Source organism: Propithecus coquereli, unplaced genomic scaffold, assembly GCF_000956105.1.
Source record: "Propithecus coquereli isolate 6110/MARCELLA unplaced genomic scaffold, Pcoq_1.0 Scaffold20, whole genome shotgun sequence".
Classification (NCBI taxonomy): domain Eukaryota; kingdom Metazoa; phylum Chordata; class Mammalia; order Primates; family Indriidae; genus Propithecus; species Propithecus coquereli.
In genome coordinates, this window is record NW_012144967.1 from 8,484,621 (window position 1) to 8,501,738 (window position 17,118).

Sequence of the window (17,118 nt, forward strand, 5' to 3'; positions counted from 1 at the left end):
TAGATCCTCCGCAACGTGTCCCTGTAAGCTTACAAGAAATTGCTCGTTAAAATTTCAGGCTCTGTGTTGGTGAAGGTAGGTAACCATTGCAAAAAACAAACTCTAAATGTCAGTAGTTTGACACAGGCGGAGTTTATTTCTTGCACTTGAAACAGCCTCACGCAGCACCAGCCAGTAGAAGAGCACACACAGGTTTTGGGGGTCCATCACACCCATTGTCACTGCATCAGCAGAACGCGGTCACGTGGCCACACCCGCTGCAAGAGATGTGGGGAGATGCAGTCTGCGTGTGCAGGAGGAGCGGGGGATGGAGCTTGCAGGTCTTTGCCACAAGTTCCAAAACTGCGTGCTTAATATGGATACTTCTAAACAAAGAAAACAACTCAAGACGCTTACAGACAGTGGGCATTATAGGTAGGTTTTCTTTTTCTTGTCCCAATCTTTTGGATTATCTGTAATGTTGTTCTAATACATCCAAAATGGTGAGGAAAAGGAGGAAGGGGAGAAGCCCTTTATTAGTACGTCTTCAAGCAGTTATGGGTAGAACCATGAAATCCAGGTAACTACCTAAGAAGCCTGACACTGCTTCCCTGCCCCTCTTACCTCTCTCCCATCTATTTCAAATACAGCAAACAGAACTTTCTGCTCCACTTGTTCTGGGCAACTTATGACCCAAAAGCTTTTTATTTCTTCAATGTTTTCCATGCTCTCTTGGGTCTTTCCGTACCTTAAAGCATTTCCAAGACATCAATCAGTTTCCAAGGCTATTGCTTCTCTATTTGGGTGGGTATCTGTGATCAAGATCAAATCAAACTTCCGATCCACTCAATCCACACCCAGCCAAGCCTGGTGGCTGAAGCACAGGACACTGGCTCTCACCCCATGTGCAGGACCAGCTCCTCTAGGGATCACAGTGGTTCCTGACCTTCATCCTCCGTGGCACACCTCACGATGACCTTTAAACCCATGAGCGAGTCTAGTGGGTGCCCTGCTACTTCCCACCAAACTTCTCCCCCGACTCTGCCTTCTGTCGGCCCCCCCAACCCCTGGTCAGCACCACCTCAAACCCCATGTTTTAGCCGTACCAGACCGCCTATTGTTCCAGAATCAACCACGAATTTTCAGGTCTATCTGCTTCTCCTGGAGCTATTCCCTCATCAGGAAGACCCTTCTCCTCCCCACAACTACCTATCCTCCAAGGATCACTTGGATGACACCCTCTGCCCTGTCCAATAGCTTTGCCTGGCCCTCTGTCTTCTCTCCTTGTGTAGCAACGGCAACTGCTTCTAGCCCTGCACACTCCAAACATTCACTCAGTACATACCTCCACAATATCACCTTCTCGCCGTGTATTCCAAGAACTGATTAACGAGCTCCCCTACGGCAGAGCCCTAAGCAGACTGGCTCTGGGCTCTCTGCCCTGCACCATGTCAAAGAAGCACAAGAAGGTAAAGTTACCTCAAGATTCCAGGCACTGACTGGAAGGTCAGGTCGAGCAGAAGGGCCTTACTTATCTAGAGGAAATGAGCTGAAAGGAACAGGACATCAACCTGGGAGTCACACAGATGACACTGAGAAACCTGATAGGACTAACCTGGCCTCTGACAGCCCTCTGTGCTGCCCAAGATCTCGCACACTGGGCCACTGATGAAGCAGGAGGCCACCAGCTCTGCAATCTGAGGGTAGGAGCCCAGCACAGCTTCTCTGCCAGCACCACCAAAAAAAATCAACAAGAAAGGCATCCAGCACAGAGAGTAAGAGGAGGACTTGGCTCAGCACCCCGCCCTGTCGTCACACTCCTTCTGACCTTTCTCTTCTACTTCTTGGCTGCTCCACTGGAGTTCATCTGCTATTGCTTTAAGTTTTAAGCTACTGCTTTTACGATGCTTCTTCCCTATAGTTTCTCTCTCCTTAAAGCTTAACGTGTTTGCTTTGCTTTAACAAAAATAAATAAATAAATAAAACCGGCTGCATTAAATCCGTGGGCCTTGAAGCCACCATGTGTGGGATGTGTTCATCACTCACCACAGGGGTAGGGGTGGAAATAAGTCCCTTGAGCCCCCCAAGGTCAAAGGCAGGGGCTCCTGACATTGCCATGACCTCTCCAGCCCCATCCCCCGGGGCCCAGGACTCTGCCCAGAGCAGGCCACCCCACAGTGCCTCTTCCTCTCCCTCGGAGCCTCCCATGCCAGCTGGGTTTCATGCCTTGGTGCCATCTGCTGCACCCCGGAGCAGGCGAGAGGCCACGGGAAGATTCTGTGCATGGCAGGAGAACAGGGGCTGCAGGCGAAACAGGAGCAGTGCTCGCTGGGCCTGGGCTCTGGGAGCCAGGCCGGGAAAATCCCAGAGGAGTAAAGCACTCAGGAGCTGTTTAGGGGCCTAAGCAGGTTCTCACCTGCCTGGAAAAACTAGTCATGCCGTTTCAGAGAGTTTCTATTTTTTCTTTTTTTTTCCTGAGACAGGGTCTCACTCTGTGGCACAGGCTAGAGTGCAGTGGTGTCATCATAGCACACTGCAGCCTCCAACTCCTGGGCTCAAGGGATCCTCCTGCCTCAGCCTCCCATGTAGCTGGGGCTATAGACACGAGCCACCACACCCAACTAATTTTTTTTTAATTTCTTTTAGAGACGGGGTCTTGCTATTGCCCAGACTGGTCTTGAACTCCTGGCCTCAAGCAATCATCCCGCCTCAGCCTCCCAAAGTGCTAAGATTCCAGACGTAAGTCACCACACATCCCCACCACCCCTCATTTCAGGGGTTTCTAAGCATGACAATGAAGGGGACCTGGGGCCCCATTCTCCTGTTCTCTCCTGGCCTCTCATGTGAAGTTATGTTGCTGCAGCCCCAACCTGGGCTCTGATCCTCTCTCTATCATTAACTACCATATGATCTTAAATAACTTATGTCCCTCTCTAAACTCGGCTCCCTCCTTTGCCTAATAAGGAGTTTAGATTCCCTGCTTTCTAAGGCCCCTTCAGCTCTGAAACACTAAGATCCTACAGTTCATTTAAGGCATTTCATTGTCCTGAACTTATTCTGGACCTGAAAAGGAACTTGCCCGTGATATATTCATTAAAGCAAATCACGCCCACTCAGGAGTAATGATGGATGGCTCATTTATCCCCGGACATGTTCCACTCCTTCTCCTCAGCAGTATTCATTAGCAGGTCTCTGTCACGGAAAGACAATGAAAACAGAATTGTAAATCACACCTATCACACCAAGGTGAGTTTTGGGAGCCCAGAGTTCCTGCCAACACACACACCACCATGGCTGGCATGGGAAGCATTTAGTAGCACCCAGCTCCCAGCTTGAACAGTCGACTCCAGCCCCAGACATCCCTAATTCAAGAAGGCCCCAGAGATCTGGCAAAGTTACCTGCTCTTGAATCTATGTAGAGCTGGCAGAGAAAGAAATGACGTTGTGCATCCACTTGTCCAAGGGTGCTTTTGTCTGTGATTTCTTTTCTCTGAGTCTCAGGTTTCTCATCTGTAAAATGGACCAGGAGGAAGGACGTGGCCTACATGATCTAGCTCCTAAAGAAGTTCAGTTCTGAGGGGTTAAACAGCCACCAGTTAGGGCAGAATTTTCAATTGCCTTTCGGGAAAAGAAAGCAAATCCTACTCTTTCCCCTGCCACCCAAGACAGAAGCAAGCTCTAAAGACCGAAGGGAACAGGAGCTAGGCAGAAGTTTGCGCAGAAAACAGGAAGACTTGATAGAACCACAGGCTTCTGCGTGGTGAGCTGACGGAGGGAACCAACGGTGTGGGTCTTGTTCCCAGGACAGGAGACACTGTTGGGTGAGCTGCAATCAATGGTCAGGACAGCCAGGGAGCTTTGGACTTTGCTGATGATATACGTGGGGGCTCAGAGGGAAAGTCGAGTATATGATCCTTGATCCAAAAGAGGTCAGAATGGCAGCAAAGGAGCAGGCGGGGGGAGGGAAACCATTAGATGCCGAGTACCTTCTAGGTGCTGAAGACTTAGCTCCTCACTGTCACTTATACTCTCATTTCTTGCCAAGGCCAGTGAGAAGCAACCAGGAAGAGCCTTGGCCAGTAGAGCAACCACGACAGCATTTACTCATCACGTATCTAGATGAGGTAGGGACGTGATTCCAGGATTGCTATGTTCCTGGAACAGCAGAAGAGCAGACTTTTCTGGTAGAAGACCCTGGAGAAGATTTCGTGGGACCCATCTAATAAGAAAGGTCCTATAGCTACATAGTCCAAGTGAGTCAGAAATTTTCATCATGGAATTCAAACAAACTATATGACACTGCAGAACTGAGCTAAGGAAGTTGGCTCATTACAGAGAATGGAAGGTTGGTTTCCCTCTGAAGCACCTTGAAGTCTCTAGCCCATAAGGTTTATTGCTGTCCACTTGTCTCATTTTGAACATCATGGGCCTCATGCAAACAATCTTGTAAATAGCACTGGCAACATTAAATGACGGGTTCTCAGTGCTCCCTTCACATGAGATCTTTCAGTCCCCCAGCTGGCATGGTGATCCCTTAATCAGCACTTAGACCAACATACTTCCAAGTCCAGGAGCATGAAGAGAACTGCAGAGCACTTGGGTATCATCACTATCCTCATCCTCACCGTAATCATCATCATCACCACTGCCACCGCCATTTTACAACTGAGGAAAACAAGCCCCAGAGAAATTAAATAACTTGCTCAAGTTAACACAGCTGGAAAGTAATGAAGCTTGAGTTCAAACCCAGTTCTGTCTGATTCCAAAGCCCACTGCTCTGTCCTATGCCCCATATTGTCAGGTCTAGTCCTCGCACATAAAAATGAAGGCCAGCTTGCGATCTCCTTCTCACGCTTCCTTCTGGGCTTCAGTTCTTTCTTTCCACCATTGACATTCTCTCTTTCCCTCTCTCTTTTTCTCTCTCTCTCAAACACACACACACACACACACACAAAACCAGTTTCAATTGCAGTGCCTAATTTTTTTTGTTTTGCTCCCCCAACCCAATATCACTGCAAATAAAACTCGCGTGCACACACAATCAGACACATCATGGGGAGAAAATGGACAGCACCCACAGTCTGTGACCAAAGTCGCTACAGCCCAGCCCATTTCCTATAAGGCTACTGCCTGTTTCTTCCTTTTATAAACAAGAACACATTATGCAAGATAATGTAGACGTGGGATTTTGCAAGCAAGCTGGTGACACTCGGCATAAATTGATTTAAATAAATTTCTCCCCTTTTCAGGATACTTCCTTGCTTCTTCTTTGTCTTAAATTAAGAGCAGTACAATAATAACCCAAGAACATCACACCCCTGAATTTCAGGCACCTCTCTCTGAAGGCTCTTTTCTCCCTTTTTGAAAGTATGAGCTATTTTTTGGTTTTCACTTGTTCTTCTTTCTTACTTGTCACCACACATTGCTTTCTGGATGATATAAGCAATTGGAGCCTTCACATTTAAAGTCTGTTTTTATTCCAAAAGATCCACAATAAGGCTCCCATGAGACCTTGGAAAGAAAGGGAATAACTCTAGGGAGTTACACGTCAAGATATACCAAAGCAAAGATGTGCAGTCAACTCCCGTAATTACATGGTTCCATTGACTCATTCAGTACATATTCACTGAGCACATACTATGTGCCAGGCAGTATTCTGGGCACCTGGCTCATGGAATGGACAAATAAATAACATGCTAATGATACTCAAACTTATGTCTCCTTCCTGGACCTCTTCTCTGAATTCTAGATGCTTATATGCAACTACCTATTTAACACGTCCCATTGGATGTCCACTTGAACCCCATGACTGCTCCTCCATCTCAGGAAAGGGCTACTCCATCCAGTTGCTCAGGTCAAAATTCATGAAGTCACCCTTAACTCCCTCCTTTCTCTCATACCCTAAGTCTAACTCATCAGCAAATCCTGTCTGCTCTACCATCGAATATATTCAGAACTTGGCCACTTCCCACCACCTCAACCACTGTTTCTCCTGGTTCAAACCACATCACCTCTCACCTGGCTCACTGCAGTAGTATCCTGACTGATGTCCGCTTCCACCCTTGCCCACCTAGAGTCTATTCTAAGCTCTAAAGCCCAAGTGATCCTTGTAAAACATAGATCAGATCATGGCATCCTGTGCTCAAAATTCTCCAATGGCTTCCCATCTTTCTCAAAGTAAAGGCCAAACTCCATGCAAGGCCCTACAAGATCCTGTATTACCTGGCTCCCTGCTCCTTCTCGGACCTCATCTTTCCTACACTCACCCTGTCTAACTCAGGTCCTTCACAGGTCTTCCTGCTGCTCCTGGAATATGCCAGTACTCAGCTGCCTCAGGGCCTTTGCACTTATTCTCTCTACCTGGAATGGTCTTTCCCCAGGTATCTATCGGGCTCACTCATTCACTTCCTCCACATCACCCTGACCACCTTATATGAAATATCCATCCCTCATCTCACCCTACCCCCCCACCTCACTCGACCAGGCACTCCCAGTCCTCCTTTCCCTGCTTGACAGTCTTTAATCGCCTGATTTTACACATTCACTTATTTACTTATATAAAATATAATATTATTTGTCTCTCTCAACTAGAATGAATGCTTCAGGCAATGGATCATGTGTGTTTTTTAGTTGCTGGATCCCTGCCTATAACATGCCTGGCACACAGAGAACACTCAGTAAATATTTAGTGAATGAATGACTATCTAAAGACTATAGACTTGTGTCTATAGATGGTCACCCATGGAAACACAGGGAAAAAAGAGAGTCACAAGGGCAAGGACAGGCATTGCCCATTCAAGCAGAGTACAGAAGAAAAGGAGATTTTAAATATTAAGGGGCTTTAAATATTAAGGTCCCCTGTGGTAGACTGATTGCAAAAATATCCCAAGTTCTTCCCCTTCCTGTATCCATACACTTTGCAATGTGAGTATGTAGCTCCTCCTATCAAAAAGCCTATTTCCCTACCTCTTTCCTCTTGCCTACCTCACTCTGGGCTGCCTGGGTCTTACTTTTTTTCAATATATGAGGATAAAGTGATGATGTGCCTGTTATTATGCCAGTTATAAGCTTAGACCTCAAGAGGGCCTGAAAGCTTCCACTTTTTCTTGGCCACCTGCCACCACCCTGTGAACATGCCAGGCTGGCCTACTGGAGGATGCGTGACCACATGGAGCAGAGCCAAGTCGTCCCAGCTGAGGCCACCCTGAAGCAGCCAGCCCTCAGACGCTCCAGCAGCAGACTGAAATCACAGGAGCAAGCACAGCCAAGATCAGCCAAGCACAACCCAGATCTGCAGAACAGCCCAGCCAGCCCACAGCCATGTGAGAAAATAATAAATGGTGGTTGTTTAAGCCACTAAGTTTGAAGGCGATTTGTTCTGCAGGCCCATTGGCAAGATCAGCCTTAATGTGTGTAGCCAGTCCCTACAGCAGGCATCTAAGCTGCTTTGCTCTGAGTAAATGTGTATCAGGAAACTTCCTTCTGATTGCTGCTCATGACAGGGGGTCTGCAGGAAGAAGACGCACCAGCCATGCCACACGGTGTCTCGGCCACTGCAAATCAACACGCTGGCATGTAAGTGAACAAGGCCACTGTGTTCGGCCCAGAGAGACAGATCAGGTTTCGGAGGCAGCAAGACTAAAAGCCAGACCTTGAAGGGAGGGAATTCACAGAAGTAAATGTTACCTTCTGAGGTGACATGTGGGACACCCAGCCAGACACCCTGACCTTGAGCCAGCCTCACCACGTCCTGCTTCACAGAAACTTCGACAAGGTTGTCAGGCATCCAACCCCATTTCTGTCCGTGGAACACACTGCAGCAGCCCTTCTGCACCAAGGACAGCTGTGTGACGGAGCTCACAAATCCCCAAACCCTGCTTTCTCTAGAGCAACGGAGTCTCAACAGGGCTGAGCAGCAAACTGTGATTTTATGTTAAGTATTCCATGGTACATCAAAGATCAGTGTATTTCTAGATGATTCCAATATTTTTCTATGACCATAGAAACTCTTCTTATTCTCAAAGAAAAAAGAGTAATAACTTGCAAGGACAATACCTGCTGGACTATTTGCTAAAGATGACCCTTTCACTCTGAGGGAAAGGAACAAAGAGACGTAATATTAAGGTCCACAAAAGCGCCAACACAATCCTCAGCCTGGATGAAAGGAAGCTGCATACTGTGTTGCACTGTCTCCCAAATGCCTGCGCTTCCTGTTGCCTTGCGAAGATTTATGTTTTCTGCTTGCTGCATTAGCTTATGCGTGGAGTGACCACAGGTACCTATGTCTACCGACCAACCCTCTTATAAACATTAAGAGTTTAGGATTTCAGCACACATCTCTTAGTGACAAACATAAATCATGAGAAGCACTCCCTCAGTGACCTTGCCGTGTTACCCCTCTGACCTCCACCCCTACTGCTGTCCCCTCACCTACTCAGCCCCAGCCTCCTTGGCCTCCTTTCTGGTTTTCTTGTGACCATCTCTCTCCTGCCTCGGGGTTCTGCAGGTGTTGTTACTCTGCCCAGAATGCCTGGCTTCCTCCCTCCCTTCCCCAGAGGTCTGGAAAAATGTCATTTACCAGCCAACCCTTCCCTGTCCAAGCTGCATTAAAAAAAATAACAAGCCCCACCCCTCCCTCTAGCAGCACTCCCCAATCCTCTTAGCCCGTTTTATTTTTCTCCATTACACTGTCTCATCAGCTGGTACATGATATATTTACTTATTTATTTGTCCATTATCTTACAGAAATATACACACACGCAAGCGCGCCTACACACACGCAAGCGCGCCCACACGCACGCATGCACGCACACATGCTAACTTAAGCTCCTTGAGGGTAAGGGCTTTATTTTGTTCATTTCTATATCCCCCACTCCTAAAGCAGTGCCTGACACATAGTAGGAAGACAATGAATGAACTGCCATTTCTTGAGCACCTACTTTGTGCCAGGCAATTTATATATGACAATCATTTAACAATGAGCAAATATTTTAAGTATCTTTTATGTAATTATTATAACAATCCCATTATTATTTCCATTTTACAGATCAGGAAACCAAAGTTCAAAGAAGCTCAAAGAGAGGCTAAGTAACTTGCCCAAGACACTCACAAGGTCTGCGTGAGCATCTCAGCCCACGCTCCTTGCAGTGCACCGGGCTGCTTTTCAAATACCTTAATGATGGTCTAGGTTACAAAGTGCACATAGCACACGTCTCTGGCAAACATGTATAGCACAAGAGCTCTTCATTCTATCATTTTCCTTCACTCACCACAGCTTTTGGCTAGGAAGAGACATCCATTTGGATTGGATTTTCATCTTCCAGAGCAGACTGGTAGTAACGGCTTTAGCCTTCCTTTATGCCACCCATTCAGAGATGCTCAAGGTCAGAGTTTGCCTTTTGAACTGGGCTGGGACAAGAACAGACAGGTCAGGGACTCAGGGAGAAGACAGAAGTTTATCTGCTCCAAAACTCCCTCAGAATTTTCCAGAGTCCCTGCCTTCAAAACCTTCATCGTCCTAGAATTCAGGAAAACCATCCAATAAAGAAAAAAAAGGAAAATATAAAAAGTCTGACCTGCATTGCTCGGGCTCCTCCCTTGGTGTCAGCCTGTGTCTACTGGGGTCTGGTCACATACTGCAAACGCCAGCCCTGCTGAGACTTACACAGCTCTGCCCATCCAGTGGCAGGGATGGTGAGGGGGTGGCTGTGATGCGGGTCACTCACAGACCAAGGGACCAAGAGAGGGACGCATTCGCTGCTGACATCCATGTAATGCCTAATCCGTGAGGGCTTCATTTTAACAGTAATCACGCCACCACCCGTTCCCTCCTCTCTGCTCCCACTGCTCTTTCCCACCACTGTCACTGAACTTATCACACCCGTGACAGGTGTCTCTCCCACACCAGGTGTGAGCTTCTGGGGAAGCAGGACTCTGTTTTCTTATCTCTGCATCCCTAGGATTAACCTCTCCTCCGACACATACTAAGTGCTCAGTGAATACTTAGAGATTCAAGAAAGATGCAGATTGTGCCTCTACTGTAACTACTTCACACACTGGAGCAAGCCGGACAAGTCACCTCTTCTGGAAAGGGCCGGAAACAGAAACATAGAAGAGACCAGCGTAGACCAGAACAACCGCTCAGCTGGCTACAGTGCCCAATTGTCCCCACCACACACCTCTCATCCCTCACCTGCCACTCCCCGGGTCCCAGAGCCACCCCCATTCATCTCCCCAACAGGTTTAGAAAAAAGCATCCCCCAGGGCCCCACCCCACCCCACACCGGCTGCTCTCATCAGAACCCAAGACACCGACGTTAAGTTACCTTTAAACGGAGCTAGTTTCGCATCTGCTATTTCTGAATAAAGGATCTTGTTTCATCAGCCCTGCTGAACCCTGGACAGCTGAGAGATCCACCAGTCCTCTGCGGAAAAAAACAGCAGTGCCTCCCTCCTTCCTGGCTAAATGAATTTGCTCGCCCATCCCTGCAAAACAAATCATGTTCCTTTCCTTGCGCTAAAACCCATCCAGGAACAAACACTCTGTGTCCCTAAGAAACAGCTCCCACGCCCACGGAGGGAGCCCTCCACATACAGAAATGCACGCTCACAAACCCTAACCAGGGCCACCAGGTGTAAGCACGTTTTTAATCTGTTCTTTAAGAACAAACCAACAACAATAACAAAATTCATCTCATAGGAATAGAACTGAAACTAAGAGCGGTGGCTAGGAAGCTGACGGAAACGGAGCTATACATGTCAGCAGCCTAAGTTGCAAAACTACTTATGGAGCTAATAGTTCAAGCAGGGTTTAAAAACAGCCCTTGGGGAGGCCACCTTCAGAGAAGCGCACAGCCCGGGCAGCGGGCAAGTCCTTGCTTTTCTACGCCCGCTTTCCAAGACCCCCCTGTCTTTTGTGCCATTTACTATAAGCAACACTCAGCGGTTCCGGCGTGGGCGCTTCAGCCCCGGCAGGCGAGCCCCGGAGCCCCGGGGCGCTCGGGTCCGCCCGGGCCGGGTCTGCACGCCCGCGGGGAGAACGCGTCCCCTACCTGGGTGGGAAATCCGCCGGCCGCCGCCTCCGGTGCGGGCGGAGCAGCGTCCGCCCCGGCAGCCCCGCAGCAGCTCGGGCTAAGGCGGCGCTGGGGCGATCGGGCGCAGGCAGGCGCCGGCCGCTGTCACACCTGCATCACCGCGCCCACGCCGCAGCCGCCGCCCGCCCCGGCGCAGCGCGCAGCGCGCCCCCGCACCACGCGGCTCCCGGGGCGGGAGGCCCCTGTCGGCGCGATCAGAGCCTAACCCGCTTTCTCCCCGGCAGGGCATTAAAAGGACTCGCTGCGGGCAGCTCTTTGCGTCTCAATCCCCTTCTGATTGAAGGCTGGATGTTTGGGATAGCTCAGGGGGAAGGACCAGCGGGGCCCCAGCTCTCGGATTTGCAGACCAGTGGGTGTTAAACTTCTTACTCCTCGAGTTCGTGCCCAGCAGATAATGGGCGTCGTCTCGCCCTCTGCACCCCGCCCAGGGCGAGGGGGCGCTGCGACTCCACGTGCTCTTGCACCAGCCTCAAACTGGGCTGTGTCAGAGGACAAGACTCAAATCCCGGGAAGGGGAATCCGCTGATCATGTCATCCCCTGAATAGCTTCGGTAATGGATGTTGTTAAACCGCTCAGTCCTCCTTGCCTCATCAGGAACTGAAAAGAACCTGCTAGGCCAGCGGGGGGATGGAGGGAAGCTTGGAGGGGGCTCGATGCCTCCGACGAAGCCCTGCACCTCTGTCTCCCTCCTTCCAACGCCCCCCACCACCACCACCACCAACCGAGTCCACTCACGGGAATTCAGCAAATTAAACCGCCAAAGCTCGTCCAGCATTAAAAGACTTTTTAGGAGCATACGGCTCCTTCTAGGAGGAGCAACGAAATGGCACTGGAAATTCGGAGGCAAAATCAAACAACAAAATGCGCAGGTGCCTGGCTGCCTCTAGGATCCGGGACTATGGTCCTTCCCTAACAGTGCTGAAATGGAGGCAAGTCGTGAAAGAGTCTTCCCTCTTTGCCATCCAGCACATCCGCCAGGTGTTCGGTCTCACCTCCTCACCCCTCTCCCTGCAGGCAGTGCACGGCGCTCAGCCCCTGCTTCCTGCCCGGCGGCGCAGGCCTCTGTGCAGCCTCTCACCTGGACCGCCCACAGGGGCTTCAACCACTCAGCCTCCTAGAGTAAATGTAAATCTGATCTTGACTTCTTCCTACCTAAAACCACGCACTGCCTTCCCCGTGTCCTTAAAAAAAGCCCAAACCTTTAATACATCACTTATCCACAGGCGCAATCATAGCGCACTGTAGCCTCGAACTCCTGGCCTCAAGCAATCCTTTTCTTTATACCTTTTGCCAGGCACTTATACCCCAGATGTGACCACTATTCTGACCCCTTTCAGAATTAATTAGTATAGCCTGTCCTTGAACTACATATGAATGGAGTCACCAATATGTACTCTTCTGTGTCTGGCTTCTTTCAGTCAAAGTAATTTCTGTGAGATTCATCCATACCATTACTTACACCAGTAGATCACTCTATTTTATTGCAGTATGTAGTACTTTATTGCCTGAAGATAACACTATTTATTTATCTCTTCTCCTGTGGGTGGACAGTTGGGTTGCTTCCAGTATTTAGCTGTTACAAACAAAGCTGCTATGAACATTTGACAGACATATGCACTCTTTTCTCTTGAGTATGTAACTGGAAGTAGAATTGTAGGGTCACGGGGTAAGTGCATGTTTTGCTTCAGTATATACAGTACTACCAAAGTGATTGTACCAATTTACAGTCCTACTGGCAATATTTGAGGATTCCAGATGTTCTACTTCTTTGCCATAACTTGGCATCGTTAGTGTTTTTAATTTTAGTCATTCTTGCGGGTGTGTAGTAGTATTTCAATGTAGTTTTAATTTGCATTTCCTTGTTGATTAATGATGTTGAGTAACTTTTCATATGCTTATCAGCCATTTGGATATTCTTTTGTGAAGTATCATTTCAAGTCTTTTGACTAATTTATTGGATTTTTTGTCTTTTTCTTATTGATCTTTGTTTTAGATATGAATCCTTGGTTGGATGTATGTAGTTTTAATATCTTCTGCCAGTTTGGAGTTTATATTTAATTCTCTTATTTTAATGAAATGTAACTTATCAATTTGTTTATGATTAAAAGTTAATCATATGATTTTTTTGGCATGTCCTGTTTAACAAATCTTTATGTATCTCAGGGTTGAGTGCCTACTGTCCAATATTTCCTTCTACAAGCCTTTCAGTTTTACCCTTCACATTTTGATTATCTTCTATTCACCTGCAAGGTAAGGTACATTCAAAGTGTTTGGGGATTTTCCCCCATACATATAGCCAGATGCTCCAAAACCATTACAGAAAAGTTTTTTACCAATTAGCTCGCAATAGCACATTTGTTGCTAACCAATGACCATCTATATGTCAAGCTATTTCTAGATTCGCCATTCCATTTCATTGGTCTATGTACATATCCTTATGCCAATACTACTCTATCTTAATTAGTTCACCTTTATTGCAAGTCTTGAAATCTGATAATGTTTGTCCACCAACTTTGTTCTTCTTTCAAATTGTCTTGGCTCTTTTAGGTCCTCAACTTTTCCACGTCAACTTTAGAATCAACTTGTCAAATTACATACACACAAAACCTGATAGAATTTTGATTAGAATTGCCTTAAATCTATAGATCAATTTGGTGAAGAAATAACACCTTAACAATATTATCTTCCAATCATTTTACACTGTATATCTCTCTATTCATTTTGGTCTTCCTTTAATTTCTCAGTAATATTTTATAGACTTCAGTGAATATAGCTTGCATATATTTTGTCATGTTATGATTAAGTATTTGATGTTTAATTGCATTGTAAATAGTACTTTAACTTCATTTTCCAGTTATTTATTACTAGTATATCAAAATAAACTTAATTTTTGTATTAACATTATATCAGTATCAAAATAAAATTGATTTCAATGTATTATCCTCACAGTCTACATCTTTGTATCTTTGCTAAATTCAATTATTGTTTGTATATTCTTTCAGGTTTTTAAGGTACATAATATGTGTGAATAAAGACAATTTTACTTTTTCTTTACTAATGTTTGTATCTTCTATAAAAACTTTTTCATGCCTTATTGCTGTGGCTAGGACTTCTCATACAATATTGAATAAAAGTGATGATACTGGACATTATTGTCTTATTCCCAAATTCAGGAAAAATTTTTATACTGTTATGTTGATATTAATTGTAAAAGTGGTGATAATGAACAGTCTTTCTCACTTGTAACTTCAGAGGGAAAACATTCTGACCATTAAGCATGATGATAACCGTGAGTGTGTAGGGAGGAAAAATAATTTTCCCTCTACCCTTCTAAGTTTTTAGCTGGGCCCCTGTAACAAAAGACAGACTAACAAGAGAAAAACAAGTTTATTAACATGTATGTCTCATATATACATGGGAGTACCCAGAGATTGTGTAATTCTTACAGAGATGGTTTAGAACTCCAGCTTATATAGCATCTTCAACAAAGAACAATAAATTTTTTGAGAAGTGACAAAAAGGAAAAGGGCCCTGAGTTTCAAGTGGTGGTAAATCGTGGGAAGGCAAATATATGGGAAACTAATGGTAGATAAAGGATAGTTAGCCAAGTTTGTTGTGTAAATTCCTCTGCTACTCTGTTGGGGCTGTTAAGGGTCTAAAGTCAAGTCATCTCCATCTGGTGACTAACTTTTGACCTTTATGATAGAGAGGAAAGGAGAGATACCCTTGTAAATTTATGTCCTGCTTTTAGGAAAATAGGGGAAGAGCAGAGAGCTTTTCTTGTATCTTCCTTTAGCTCAAAATAAGCCTTATGCCAAAGTGACATATTTTAGAGTGGAATTTTTAACCTTTAGCAAATTAAAGAAATTCCCTTTGTATGATAGTTTGCTGAAAAATATATAATAAATGTGTGTTGAATTTTCTCATTTGTTTTGCATCTATTGAGATGACCATATGGTTTCTTTCTTTCATTTGATCACTATGGGGAATTACATTGATTGACTTCAGAACATTAAGCCAACCTTACATTTCTCAAATAAACCCCATTTGTTCATGACATAGTATTTTTTATCATTGTGTTTGATTTGATAATATTTTGTTTACTATTTTTTTGTCTATTCCTGAGAGACGTTAGCTGATAATATTTCTTTCTTATGATATCTCTGTCAAGTTTTTGTATCGGGTTTGCTGGCCTCATAAAATGAGCTGAGAGGTATTTTCTCAGTTATTTTTTTCTGGAATAGTTTATGTAGATTGGTATTCTTTCTTTCTTAAAGCTTATAAAATTAAATCAGTATGTCTCCTCTATTTACTTTTTAGCTTTTCCTTTTCATATTTTTCTATTATTTGGATATTTTAGAGATTGTATGATACAACTCTAATTGCAGTTTACCTTAAATTAGAACTTACCACTTCGCAAATAATGCAAAAACCTTGCGAAAGTTTAACCCTGTTTAATTCTTCCTGACCTCTGTGTTACTGTTTTCATATATTTTACTCATATATAAGTTATAAGCCCCTAAAATGTCAATGCTCTTCTATCTTGAACCACATATTTCCCATTTCTGGTGATCTTCATTCCTTACTGAAGTTCTGCACTTCTATCTGAGATCCTTTTACTTCAGCCTGTACAACCCTTTTTAGTATTTCTTGTAGTGCAGATCCACTAGTGACTCATTCTCCCGGCTTTTGTTTGATGTAGAATGTCTTTATTTCACCTTTATTTTTGAAGTATATTTTTCACTGTGTATAAATTTGTAGATGATGTCTATATTCCAAAAATTTCATCCTATTGTCTTCTTGCTTCCATAATTTCAATTGAAAAATCTGCTCTTGGCTTATTATTAATTCTTCAAAAATAATGTCTTTTTTTCCTTTTGCTGTTTTTGGTATTTTTCTCTATCTTTTCTTTCAGAAGTGTAATTATAATGTTCCTGGAACGATTTAGAATATGTCATTGCAAAATATACCACTTGGCATATTTGTTATTTTGAGCTAAAAGAAATTGAGAATCAGTCGACACAGGAAGAGAGCTACACTGAGACAACTTTTTATCACTTGAGAGACTTTTATTTGCATAACAAGGTAGTTCATTCACCACATATTTCCTCCCCTCCTCTTCCCGTAATTTGTCTCCACACCCTCCAGGAGCCCCAAACCTCTATTCCTTTCTGTAGCTCAGAATGATATAAAGTCTCAATCATCTAGCCACTTCCTTGACTCTCATATTTTTGTGAATCTCCCACGCATACAAAATTAGAATTGTTTTTTCTCCTGTTAATCTGTTTCATGTCAATTTAATTTGTGGACCAGCTGAAGAACCTAGAAGAATAGAAAGAAGCATTTTTCCTCCCATGTATTCCTATGGGTTGTATCTATCCTGATTGTGGTTCTCTGAGCATCTTGAATTTGTGGGTTCATGTCTTTTACAAGTTCTAGAAAATTCTCAGCCTCCATCTTTCAAAGATTGTTTCTGCCCTGTTTTCTATCTCCTATGCTTTTGGACTAAGGGAACATGCACATTACACGTAATCAAACTATTGTGATATTGCCCCACATGTCTCTTACATTCTATTCTTTCTATTCCCTTTTTACCTTCTTTGTGCTTTAGCTTGAATATTTTCTATAGATCTTTCTTTGAGATCAATCACTAAACTTGTTTTCTGCTGTGACTAGTTTGCTGTTAAAACCCATGAAATGAGGTGTTTTGTTTTGTTTGAGACAGGGTCTTGCTCTGTCACCTGGGCTAGAGTGCAGGTACAGTGGTGTCGTCATAGCTCACTGCAGCCTGAAACTCTTGACCTCAATCAATCCTCCCGCCTCGGCCTGCCAAAGTACCAGGATTATAGGCATGAGCCACTGAGCACCATTGAGTTTTTAAATTTAGACATTACATTTGTCAGATGTCCATTTGATTGTTGTACATAGGCTTTGTTCAAATTTTCTATATTTTTATCCATCCATCCTTCCTTTCCTCTATTTTCTATAACATATTTATAATAAAATCCACTAACTTCACCCTGTGGATAATTTCATCTATTTTAT

General features: G+C 44.8%; 1 protein-coding gene across 1 annotated transcript in view; it reads right to left on the minus strand.

The window, feature by feature from the left end:
* The window catches only part of SV2B (synaptic vesicle glycoprotein 2B), a 161,756-nt gene extending 150,335 nt beyond the window's left edge, over positions 1 to 11,421 (minus strand). Inside the window, exon 1 of the mRNA XM_012643708.1 lies at positions 11,031 to 11,421. The gene's annotated coding sequence lies outside the window, so the exon portion shown is untranslated. The remainder of the gene's footprint in view (positions 1 to 11,030) is intronic.
* Positions 11,422 to 17,118: the final 5,697 nt, after the last annotated feature.